The following is a 12,450-nucleotide window of genomic DNA, read 5'->3' as shown; positions in this document are numbered from 1 at the left end:
TGTAGTGTTCCACTGTGTATGTGTGTGTGTTGCTTGTGGTGTTCCTCTATGTGTGTGTGTGTGTATGTTGCTTGTGGTGTTCCACTGTGTATGTGTGTGTGTGTATGTTGCTTGTAGTGTTCCACTGTGTATGTGTGTGTGTGTATGTTGCTTGTAGTGTTCCACTGTGTATGTGTGTGTATGTTGCTTGTAGTGTTCCACTGTGTATATGTGTGTGTGTATGTTGCTTGTGGTGTTCCACTGTGTATGTGTGTGTGTGTATGTTGCTTGTAGTGTTCCACTGTGTATGTGTGTGTGTTGCTTGTGGTGTTCCTCTATGTGTGTGTGTGTGTGTGTGTATGTTGCTTGTGGTGTTCCACTGTGTATGTGTGTGTGTGTATGTTGCTTGTAGTGTTCCACTGTGTATGTGTGTGTATGTTGCTTGTAGTGTTCCACTGTGTATGTGTGTGTGTGTATGTTGCTTGTGGTGTTCCACTGTGTGTGGAACATATTTGAAGTACAGATTCCTCTTCTTCAACTTCTAGGCTTTAAATATTTTTTTCAAATACGCAAGTATCTGCCGAGATCTTGGTAATCTTCAGTAAATTATTTTATGTGAGATCTCTGATGAGTTTTATAATACAAACACGTATTTTTAAACTCACTGGATCGAGTCAATATGTCATCATATTGGCTGTGTTAATAATAATTAGTTTTCGTGTGTACGAAAGTATATAATGGAGAGAAGGACAGTTCTTTAATTTTCAGTGTACACGTATAGTGCAGCACGACCGATAAGTTTCAATACTACAAATTACTCTCTTCCTTTCTCCGAGCAGTCATTGAAGCTCACGTGAGTTACCTGAAATACCCGAACGCAAAATATCAGGATTTACTTATTTTTTCCTGCTGCAGGTGAGGAAAGGCTGGTTCTTCCGGTGCCATCACTATCCATGGTGCTCTATCTCTTCCATAGGAAAAACGACTCTGTCTCTCTCTCTTTGTCTGTCTGTCTCTCTCTCTCTCATATTCGAAACTAGTTATTTTGTGGGTCTGTTAAGTTTATATTGCTGGACACTGTTTATTGGGAAGATCTTGAGGGGGGGGGGCGTAGAGTGATCTGATGGTGTGTAGTGAGCCACATTGCTTGTGGCTCACTAGCAAGTATTAATCGAACCTCTGGTACGTTCAGCTCTGTGAGTGACAGAGGAACAAAACGAGAAGTTACGGTAAGAACAGTACTAATAAGTATAGGAATTGTAGCCTATTTCCATCTATAAACTTCCATCTCCTGTCAATTTCATGTCATTTTTTCAGTATACCATGGTAAAATAAATTACAGGTTCAGTGACGGTAGCTACTGGAGGGTGAGCAGACAGCTTTCTGGTTTGGTATTCATTCTTCAAACTTGTAGATACTACATGATAGTCCTTAAACTAGACTGAAGTAAATTGTTCTCAAACTCCATGTGGAGTTTTAAGTCCTCTTGTGTCTCTCATATGCACTACTTAATTTATCCATTTACATTATAATCAATGGAACAAGGACACACCAAAGAAAAGAATTCGAAGAGGAATTATCAAGAGTGTATAAGAGTACTTATTATTGTTATTTTAATGATGAGGCGCTAAACCCGGTTGGGTTAAAGAGCACCTAGAGAGGAGGCATCATTCAAAGTTGATGCGTGAAATTAGAGGATATCTCCAGCTCTTTAGCGCAAGAATATTGAGGCAGGGTGACCCTAGGACCAATATTAGGACACACACTATCGATGCCTATTGCAACATTGAATCTGCAAGGTTTCTGTATGTACGTATGCATATATGTATGTATGTGCGTATATACATACAAACGAAGTCTTCGATATATAACATAGTTCAAATTTCTCTCCTTCTCGTCTTTTTCTTTTCTCTCCTATAAATATTTTTGTTGCCCCGCTCTTCGTTAATAGAGACATCTTCAATAATATTAGAACTCTCCTGTGTCTGACAGAGTCATAGACCAGATGTTAAGTACCAAGAAAGAGAAACTCTGGCTCTGCTGGGACGAAACCTCTGCAGCTACCGTAGATGCTGAACCAGTAACCATTTAATGGCATATGTGACGATATCCTCATTGCCCAGCTAGCATTCATTTCAACTTTGTAACTATAATGTAGGTTAGAGTAGTACCACTGTGGTTTTATCCAGTTTTGGTACATAAAAATATATGAATATTTATATAGCTATTACACTCGTCAACTAACATTAGGATTGATTTCCTTCTGGCAGCTCACTCATATATATTACGAATAATATCGACACTAGTGATTTATTTAATATTTCTAAGATTATAAAACTCATAAAATAAAGTAAATTTAATTTACAAGATGACTTCCCGTAAATCTTTTAGTGGTGCAGCCGGGGAGAAGCGTGCCAAGAAGAAGGCTTCCCCCCAGCCTGTGAGTGACACGGCCAGCAGCAGCAGCAAGGAGTCCGACAAGGGAGTCTCTACCTCCACCGTGGCAATGATCATAGGAGGGGCTTTATCCTGCTGCTGCTGCGTCGTCTGCCTCTTCCTCCTTGCCATTGCCTGAGCTGGCATCACCGCCACTGTGATAGTCCATTGGGTGGCCGGTGGTCCCAGGGTGAGCCACCAAAATGACATCATGGGTACCAGGGCGAGGAGCCACAACGAGGGTATTCAGACGTCCTGCAGTGTGCTGTGACCCTACATGGTTTCTGGCTGGTGAGGGGCCACCATCATTCTGTATTTATTAACGCTTCCTTTTTTTTTCTTTTTGCTTTAAAATAGCCTGGTAAATAAGCAGCTTGAGGCCTATGCAGGTAAAGAAGCTCTGAATACACACACACACAATATATATATATATATATATATATATATATATATATATATATATATATATATATATATATATATATATATATATATATATATATATATATATATATATATATATATATATATATATATTTATATATATATATATATATTTATATATATATATATTTTTTATTTTTTTTTTTATTATCACACCGGCCGATTCCCACCAAGGCAGGGTGGCCCGAAAAAGAAAAACTTTCACCATCATTCACTCCATCACTGTCTTGCCAGAAGGGTGCTTTACACTACAGTTTTTAAACTGCAACATTAACACCCCTCCTTCAGAGTGCAGGCACTGTACTTCCCATCTCCAGGACTCAAGTCCGGCCTGCCGGTTTCCCTGAATCCCTTCATAAATGTTACTTTGCTCACACTCCAACAGCACGTCAAGTATTAAAAACCATTTGTCTCCATTCACTCCTATCAAACACGCTCACGCATGCCTGCTGGAAGTCCAAGCCCCTCGCACACAAAACCTCCTTTACCCCCTCCCTCCAACCCTTCCTAGGCCGACCCCTACCCCGCCTTCCTTCCACTACAGACTGATACACTCTTGAAGTCATTCTGTTTCGCTCCATTCTCTCTACATGTCCGAACCACCTCAACAACCCTTCCTCAGCCCTCTGGACAACAGTTTTGGTAATCCCGCACCTCCTCCTAACTTCCAAACTACGAATTCTCTGCATTATATTCACACCACACATTGCCCTCAGACATGACATCTCCACTGCCTCCAGCCTTCTCCTCGCTGCAACATTCATCACCCACGCTTCACACCCATATAAGAGCGTTGGTAAAACTATACTCTCATACATTCCCCTCTTTGCCTCCAAGGACAAAGTTCTTTGTCTCCACAGACTCCTAAGTGCACCACTCACTCTTTTTCCCTCATCAATTCTATGATTCACCTCATCTTTCATAGACCCATCCGCTGACACGTCCACTCCCAAATATCTGAATACGTTCACCTCCTCCATACTCTCTCCCTCCAATCTGATATTCAATCTTTCATCACCTAATCTTTTTGTTATCCTCATAACCTTACTCTTTCCTGTATCCTGTATATATGTATCCTGTATATATATATATATATATATATATATATATATATATATATATATATATATATATATATATATATATATATATATATATATGCAATAAGATCACAGTATATATATATATATATATATATATATATATATATATATATATATATATATATATATATATATATATATATATATATATATATATATATATATATATCATAGGATAGCAGATGAACAAGGAGGCTTTAGGAAAGGTAGGGGGTGTGTGGACCAGGTGTTTACAGTGAAACATATAAGTGAACAGTATTTAGATAAGGCTAAAGAGGTCTTTGTGGCATTTATGGATTTGGAAAAGGCGTAAGACAGGGTGGATAGGGGGATAATGTGGCAGATGTTGCAGGTGTATGGTGTAGGAGGTAGGTTACTGAAAGCAGTGAAGAGTTTTTACGAGGATAGTGAGGCTCAAGTTAGAGTACATAGGAAAGAGGGAAATTATTTCCCAGTAAAAGTAGGCCTTAGACAAGGATGTGTGATGTCACCGTGGTTGTTTAATATATTTATAGATGGGGTTGTAAGAGAAGTAAATGCGAGGGTCTTGACAAGAGGCGTGGAGTTAAAAGATAAAGAATCACACATAAAGTGGGAGTTGTCACAGTTGCTCTTTGCTGATGACACTGTGCTCTTGGGAGATTCTGAAGAGAAGTTGCAGAGATTGGTGGATGAATTTGGTAGGGTGTGCAAAAGAAGAAAATTAAAAGTGAATACAGGAAAGAGTAAGGTTATGAGGATAACAAAAATATTAGGTGATGAAAGATTGGATATCAGATTGGAGGGAGAGAGTCTGGAGGAGGTGAATGTATTCAGATATTTGGGAGTGGACGTGTCAGCGGATGGGTCTATGAAGGATGAGGTGAATCATAGAATTGATGAGGGGAAAAGGGTGAGTGGTGCACTTAGGAGTCTGTGGAGACAAAGAACTTTGTCCTTGGAGGCAAAGAGGGGAATGTATGAGAGTATAGTTTTACCAACACTCTTATATGGGTGTGAAGCATGGGTGATGAATGTTGCAGCGAGGAGAAGGCTGGAGGCAGTGGAGATGTCATGTCTGAGGGCAATGTGTGGTGTGAATATAATGCAGAGAATTCGTAGTTTGGAAGTTAGGAGGAGGTGCGGGATTACCAAAACTGTTGTCCAGAGGGCTGAGGAAGGGTTGTTGAGGTGGTTCGGACATGTAGAGAGAATGGAGCGAAACAGAATGACTTCAAGAGTGTATCAGTCTGTAGTGGAAGGAAGGCGGGGTAGGGATCGGCCTAGGAAAGGTTGGAGGGAGGGGGTAAAGGAGGTTTTGTGTGCGAGGGGCTTGGACTTCCAGCAGGCGTGCGTGAGCGTGTTTGATAGGAGTGAATGGAGACGAATGGTTTTTAATACTTGACGTGCTGTTGGAGTGTGAGCAAAGTAACATTTATGAAGGGGTTCAGGGAAACCGGCAGGCCGGACTTGAGTCCTGGAGATGGGAAGTACAGTGCCTGCACTCTGAAGGAGGGGTGTTAATGTTGCAGTTTAAAAACTGTAGTGTAAAGCACCCTTCTGGCAAGACAGTGATGGAGTGAATGATGGTGAAAGTTTTTCTTTTTCGGGCCACCCTGCCTTGGTGGGAATCGGCCAGTGTGATAATAATAATAATAATATATATATATATATATATATATATATAATATATATATATATATATAGATTATATATTTAAAGATTACTAAAAAGAATAAGAAGAAAATTGTCAAAGTGGGAAGTCTGAATGTGCGTGGATGTATGTGTATGCTTCTAAACTGTTGTATTCTGAGCACCTCTGCAAAAACAGTGATAATGTGCGAGTGTGGTGAAAGTGTTGAATGATAATGAAAGTATTTTATTTTGGGGGATTTTCTTTCTTTTTTGGGTCACCCTGCCTCGGTGGGAGACGGCCGACTTGTTGATATATATATATATATATATATATATATATATATATATATATATATATATATATATATATATATATATATATATATATATATGTATATTTAGTAGGTTGGTAGACAGCAACCACCCAGGGAGGTACTACCGTCCTGCCAAGTGAGTGTAAAACGAAAGCCTGTAATTGTTTTACATGATGGTAGGATTGCTGGTGTCTTTTGTCTGTCTCATAAATATGCAAGATTACAGGCATGTCTTGCTACTTCTACTTACACTTAGGTCACACTACACATACATGTACACGTTTATTTATACACACTCATCTGAGTTTTCTTTGATTTTATCTTAATAGTTCTTGGTCTTATTACTTTTCCTTTTATATCCATGGGGAAGTGGAATAAGAATATTTCCTCCGTAAGCCATGCGTGTTGTAAAAGTCAACTAAAATGCCGGGAACAATGGGCTAGTAACCCCTTTTCCTGTAAAGATTACTAAAAAGAATAAGAAGAAAATTGTCAAAGTGGGAAGTCTGAATGTGCGTGGATGTTGTGCAAATGATAAAGAGATGATTGTGGACGTTATGAATGAGAAGAAACTGGATGTCCTGGCTTTAAGTGAAACAAAGCTGAAGGGGGTGGGAGAGTTTCAATGGAGAGGAATAAATGGGATTAGGTCAGGGGTTTCAAATAGAGTTAGAGCTAAAGAAGGAGTAGCAATAATGTTGAAGGATAAGCTATGACAGGAAAAGAGGGACTACAAATGTATTAATTCAAAGATTATGTGGAGTAAAATAAAGATTGGATGTGAAAAGTGGGTTATAGTAAGTGTATATGCACCTGGAGAAGAGAGAAGTGTAGAGGAGAGAGAGAGATTTTGGGAAATGTTGAGTGAATGCGTGGGGAGTTTTGAATCAAGTGTGAGAGTAATGGTGGTTGGGGATTTCATTGCTAAAGTGGGTAAAAATGTTATGGAGGGAGTAGTAGGTAAATTTGGGGTGCCAGGGGTAAATGTAAATGGGGAGCCTTTAATTGAGCTATGTGTAGAAAGAAATTTGGTAATAAGTAATACATATTTTATGAAAAAGAGGATAAATAAATATACAAGGTATGATGCAGCACGTAATGAAAGTAGTTTGTTAGATTATGTATTGGTGGATAAAAGGTTTATGGGTAGGCTCCAGGATGTACATGTTTATAGAGGGGCAACTGATATATCGGATCATTATTTAGTTGTAGCTACAGTTAGAGTAAGAGGTAGATGGGAAAAGAGGAAGGTGGCAACAACAAGTAAGAGGGAGGTGAAAGTGTATAAACTATGGGAGGAGGAAGTTCGGGTGAGATATAAGCGGCTATTGGCAGAAAGGTGGGCTAGTGCAAAGATAAGTAGTGGGGGGGTTGAAGAGGGTTGGAATAGTTTTAAAAATGCAGTATTAGAATGTGGGGCAGAAGCTTGTGGTAATAGGAGGGTGGGGACAGGAGGAAAGAGGAGTGATTGGCGGAATGATGAAGTAAAGGGTGTGAGAAAAGAGAAAAAGGTAGCTTATGAGAGGTTTTTACAAAGCAGAAGTGTTATAAGAAGAGCAGAGTATATGGAGAGTAAAAGAAAGGTGAAGAGAGTGGTGAAAGAGTGCAAAAGGAGAGCAGATGATAGAGTGGGAGAGGCACTGTGAAGAAATTTTAATGAAAATAAGAAAAAATTTTGGAGTGAGTTAAACAAGTTAAGAAAGCCTAGAGAACGAATGGATTTGTCAGTTAAAAACAGAGTAGAGGAGTTAGTAGATGGGGAGAGGGAGGTATTACGTAGATGAGAATATTTTGAGGAACTTTTAAATGTTGAGGAAGAAAGGGAGGCGGTAATTTCATGCACTGGCCAGGGAGGTATACCATCTTTTAGGAGTGAAGAAGAGCAGAATGTAAGTGTGGTGGAGGTATGTGAGGCATTACGTAGAATGAAAGGGGGTAAAGCAGCTGGAACTGATGGGATCATGACAGAAATGTTAAAAGCAGGGGGGGATATAGTGTTGGAGTGGTTGGTACTTTTGTTTAATAAATGTATGAAAGAGGGGAAGATACCTAGGGATTGGCAGAGAGCATGTATAATCCCTTTATATAAAGGGAAAGGGGACGAAAGAGATTGTAAAAATTATAGAGGAATAAGTTTACTGAGTATACCAGGAAAAGTATACGGTAGGGTCATAATTGAAAGAATTAGAGGTAAGACAGAATGTAGGATTTCGGATGAGCAGGGAGGCTTCAGAGTGGGTAGGGGATGTGTAGATCAAGTGTTTACATTGAAGCATATATGTGAACAGTATTTAGATAAAGATATGGAAGTTTTTATTGCATTTATGGAGTTAGAAAAGGCATATGATAGAGTGGATAGGGGAGCAATGTGGCAGATGTTGCAAGTATATGGAATAGGTGGTAAGTTACTAAATGCTGTTAAGAGTTTTTATGACGATAGTGAGGCTCAGGTTAGGGTGTGTAGAAGAGAGGGAGAATACTTCCCGGTAAAAGTAGGTCTTAGACAGGGATGTGTAATGTCACCATGGTTGTTTAATATATTTATAGATGGGGTTGTAAAAGAAGTAAATGCTAGGGTGTTCGGGAGAGGGGTGGGATTAAATTATGGGGAATCAAATTCAAAATGGGAATTGACAGTTACTTTTTGCTGATGATACTGTGCTTATGGGAGATTCTAAAGAAAAATTGCAAAGGTTAGTGGATGAGTTTGGGAATGTGTGTAAAGGTAGAAAGTTGAAAGTGAACATAGAAAAGAGTAAGGTGATTTTATATATATATATATATATATATATATATATATATATATATATATATATATATATATATATATATATATATATATAAATTTTTTTTTTAACAAGTCGGCCGTTTCCCACCGAGGCAGGGTGACCCAAAAAGAAAGAAAATCCCAAAAAAGAAAATACCTTCATCATCATTTAACACTTTCACCTCACTCACACATGATCACTGTTTTTGCAGAGGTGCTCAGAACACAACAGTTTAGAAGCATATACGTATATAGATACACAATATATCCCTCCAAACTGCTAATATCCCGAAGTCCTCCTTTAGAGTGCAGGCATTGTACTTCCCATTTCCAGGACTCAAGTCCGGCTATATAAAAATAACCGGTTTCACTGAAACCCTTCACTAAATATTACCCTGCTCACACTCCAACAGATCGTCAGGTCCCAAATACCATTCGTCTCCATTCACTCTCATCAAACACGCTCACGCATGCCTGCTGGAAGTCCAAGCCCCTCGCCCACAAAACCTCCCTTACCCCTTCCTTCCAACCTTTTCGAGGACGATCCCTACCCTGCCTTCCTTCCCCTACAGATTTATACGCTCTCCATGTCATTCTACTTTGATCCATTCTCTCTAAATGACCAAACCACCTCAACAACCCCTCTTCAGCCCTGACTAATACTTTTATTAACTCCACACCTTCTCCTAATTTCCACACTCCGAATTTTCTGCATAATATTTACACCACACATTGCCCTTAGACAGGACATCTCCACTGCCTCCAACTGCCTCCTCGCTGCTGCATTCACAACCCAAGCTTCACACCCATATAAGAGTTTTGGTACCACTATACTTTCATACATTCCCTTCTTTGCCTCCATAGATAACTTTTTTTGTCTCTACATATACCTCAATGCACCACTCACCATTTTTCCTCATCAATTCTGTGATTAACCTCGTTCTTCATAAATCCATCCACCGACACGTCAGCTCCCAAGTATCTGAAAACATTCACTTCTTCCATACTACTCCTCCCCAATTTGATATCCAAATTTTCTTTATCTAAATCATTTGATACCCTCATCACCTTACTCTTTTCTATGTTCACTTTGAAATTTCTACCTTTACACACACTCCCAAACTCGTCCACTAACCTTCACAATTTTTTTTAGAATCTCCCATAAGCACAGTATCATCAGCAAAAAGTAACTGTGTCACATCCCATTTTGTATTTGATTCCCCATAATTTAATCCCACCCCTCTCCTGAACACCCTAGCATATACTTCTTTTACAACCTCATCTATAAATATATTAAACAACCATGGTGACATTACACATCCCTGTCTAAGACCTACTTTTACCGGGAAGTAGTCTCCCTCTCTTCTACACACCCTAACCTGAGCCTCACTATCCTCATAAAAACTCTTTACATCATTCAGTAACTTACCACCTATTCCATACACTTGCAACATCTGCCACATTGCTCCCCTATCCACTCTATCATATGCCTTTCCTAAATCCATAAATGCAATTGAAGCTTCCCTACCTTTATCTAAATACTGCTCGCCTATATGCTTCAATGTAAACACTTGATCTACACATCCCCTACTCACTATGAAACCTCCTTGCTCATCCGCAATCCTACATTCTGTCTTACCTCTAATTCTTTCAATTATATCCCTACCGTACAATTTTCCTGGTATACTCAGTAAATTTATTCCTCTATAATTTTTACAATCTCTTTTGTCCCCCTTCCCTTTATGTAAAGGGACTATACATGCTCTCCGCCAATCCCTAGGTACCTTCCCCTCTTTCATACATTTATTAAACAAAAGTACCAACCACTCCAACACTATATCCCCCCCTGCTTTTAAAATTTCTGTGATGATCCCGTCAGTGCCAGCTGCTTTACCCCCTTTCATTCAACGTAATGCCTCACGCACCTCCCCCACACTCACATCCTGTTCTTCTTCACTCCTAAAAGATGGTATACCTCCCTGGCCAGTACATGAAATTACCGCTTCCCTTTCTTCGTCGACATTTAAAAGTTCCTCAAAATATTCTCGCCTTCTACCCAAAACCTCCATCTTCCCATCTACTAACTCCCCTACTCTGTTTTTACCTGACAAATCCATTCGTTCTCTAGGCTCTCTTAACTTATTTAACTCAAAAAAAATTTCGTATTTTCATTAAAATTTTTTGACAGTGCCTCCCACTCTATCATCTGCTCTCCTTTTGCACTCACTACTCACTTCACATTACTTTTACTCTCCATATACTCTACTCTTCTTATAACACTTCTGCTTTGTAAAAACCTCTCATAAGCTAACTTTTTGTCTTTTATCACACCCTTTACTTCATCATTCCACCAATCACTCCTCTTTCCTCCTGCACCCTCCCTCCTATAACCACAAACTTCTGCCCCGCATTCTAATACTGCATTTTTAAAACTATTCCAACCCTCTTCAACCCCCTTCCCCCCACTAATACTTGCACCAGCCCACCTTTCTGCCAATAGTTGCTTATATCTCACCCAAACTTCCTCCTCCCTTAGTTTATACACTTTCACCTCCCTCTTGCTTGTTGTTGCCACCTTCCTCTTTTTCCCATCTACCTCTTACTCGAACTGAAGCTACAACTAAATAATGATCCAATATATCAGTTGCTCCTCTATAAACGTGTACATCCTGGAGCCTACCCATCAACCTTTTATCCACCAATACATAATCTAACAAACTACTTTCATTACGTGATATATCATACCTTGTATATTTATTTATTCTCTTCATAAAATATGTATTACTTATTACCAAACCTCTTTCTACACATAGCTCAATTAAAGGCTCCCCATTTTCATTTCCCGCTGGCACCCCAAATTTACCTACTACTCCCTCCACAACATTTTTGCCCACTTTAGCATTGAAATCCCCAACCACCATTACTCTCACACTTGGTTCAAAACTCCCCACGCATTCATTCAACATTTCCTAAAATCTCTCTCTCCTCTACACTTCTCTCTTCTCCAGGTGCATATACGCTTACTATAACCCACTTTTCACATCCAACCTTTATTTTACTCCACATAATCCTTGAATTAATACATTTATAGTCCCTCTTTTCCTGCCGTAACTTATCCTTCAACATTATTGCTACTCCTTCTTTAGCTCTAACTCTATTTGAAACCCCTGACCTAATCCCATTTATTCCTCTCCACTGAAACTCTCCCACCCCCTTCAGCTTTGTTTCACTTAAAGCCAGGACATCCAGCTTCTTCTCATTCATAACGTCCACAATCATCTCTTTCTTATCATTTGCACAACATCCACGCACATTCAGACTTCCCACTTTGACAATTTTCTTATTAGATATATATATATCTGCCTGAGGGTATTCCGGGGATCAACGTCCCCGCGGACCGGTCCACGACCAGGCCTCCCTGTGGATCAGGGCCTGATCAACTAGGCTGTTACTGCTGGCCGGACGTAGTCCAACGTACGAACCACAGCCAGGCTGATTCGGTACTGACTTTAGGTATATGTCCAGCTCCCTCTTGAAGATCTATTATGGTTGGTGGGAGGCTGTTGAAGATCTTTATGGCTAGTGGGAGGCTGTTGAACAGTCTTGGGCTCCGGACACTAATGGTGTTTTCTGTTAGTGTACTAATGGTGCTCCTACTTTTTATTGGGCGTATGTTGCATCGCCTGCCAAGTCTTTTGCTTTCGTAGGTAATGATTTCTGTGTGCATATTAGGGACCAGTCCCTCTAAGATTTTCCAGGTGTAGATTACGATGTATCTCTCTCGCCTGCGCTC

This window comes from Cherax quadricarinatus, chromosome 39, assembly GCF_038502225.1.
Source record: "Cherax quadricarinatus isolate ZL_2023a chromosome 39, ASM3850222v1, whole genome shotgun sequence".
In the NCBI taxonomy this organism is placed as follows: Eukaryota; Metazoa; Arthropoda; class Malacostraca; order Decapoda; family Parastacidae; genus Cherax; species Cherax quadricarinatus.
Note: the sequence above shows the minus strand (reverse complement) of the source record.